This window comes from Adiantum capillus-veneris, chromosome 28 (assembly GCF_014529385.1).
Source record: "Adiantum capillus-veneris isolate H3 chromosome 28, ASM1452938v2, whole genome shotgun sequence".
Lineage (NCBI taxonomy): Eukaryota > Viridiplantae > Streptophyta > Polypodiopsida > Polypodiales > Pteridaceae > Adiantum > Adiantum capillus-veneris.
In genome coordinates, this window is record NC_140958.1 from 19,806,946 (window position 1) to 19,808,226 (window position 1,281).

Here is a 1,281-nt window from a genome sequence, read left to right on the forward strand (position 1 = left end):
TTGGTGAACGCCATTTGCAGCGGGTCAAGACCAGGAAAATAGGGGGTTGAGTGGATGCCCAAGGTTTCCCTTCGCTTGGTTATGACCTTCTTTGATATGCCTTTGGTGAACGCCATTTGTAGTGGGGTCAAGACCAGTTGAATAGGGGGTTTAGAGACTACCCAATGTTTCCCTTCGCTTGGTTCAAAGATTTGCTAATGAAGGCCAGTTTTGCAGCAGGGTCAAGACCAGGCGAATAGGGGGTTGAGTGGCTACCCAAGGTTTCTCTTCGCTTGGTTCTGACCTTTGCTAATGAACGGTAGTATTTTACTGCCCTCTCATGGTCATTCGAAGAAGCTTAATTTTTAGCGCTATTAAATGATTTTGCATTCAAATTAAGAACTAAAATATAACAAGCAATGCCAAGCTCAATTCTCAAGCATGTTTCAATCAATCACACAGTACTAGTAACTGGTTACTGGTACTGGTTACTGGGGTCACCGCAATATGGCGTGTGTTTTGATGGTGGGTCTACTAAAAGCTGTAACGACAAGGCTAAGCCACCACTAACTTCTAAGAGTATTGATTTTGTGGGCCAAACTTCACGTGCTAGGAGTATATGAGCTTGTTTGCAAGCTAAAGGCACAGGAAAAAGCAAACAAAACTGTAGCAAAAAGTGAAACCTGCCAAAAGAGGGTGTGAGCTTGCATTATTGGGTGCATAAAAATCGGGCGCTTGAGGCAAGTGGTGGTGGTGCGTATGGTGAGTGGGCGGGATCCTATGATCAGCATCGAGTCAAGCTGACAAGCATCAAAAGCGACAAAGCAGAGTGTATGTGTGTGTCTCTTTTTGTGGGGTTTTCACACAGTGGCCAACGAACGCAAGAATGACGGAGTGGGGCCACTAATCACAAGTGTGCACGTGTGAGTGTGAGTGAGCTCACGGTGAGTCTTGCAATAAGGGCCGCTGATAACGGGCACAATGTCTACAAGTAGGTATGGCGTCATCAAAGGATTGTATGCACGATTTTATGGGTGTATTTTTAGGTGTGTGCTTCAAGATGGCAATTTTTTCCTTCTTTGGTGCTTTACACACACAATGATTTTTATACACACACATGAATTCTTGATCAGAATTAAGCATTATCTTGACATACAAAAATTTCATTAGTCAAACTTTGACCATCAATTTCATTTCAAATGAATCAAATTAGGTGCAAAGTGTAGGTCAATTGAGTTATACACCTATTTTAGAAAATAATTAGCACACATTGAACCACATTAATCAATCAAGAATTGACAT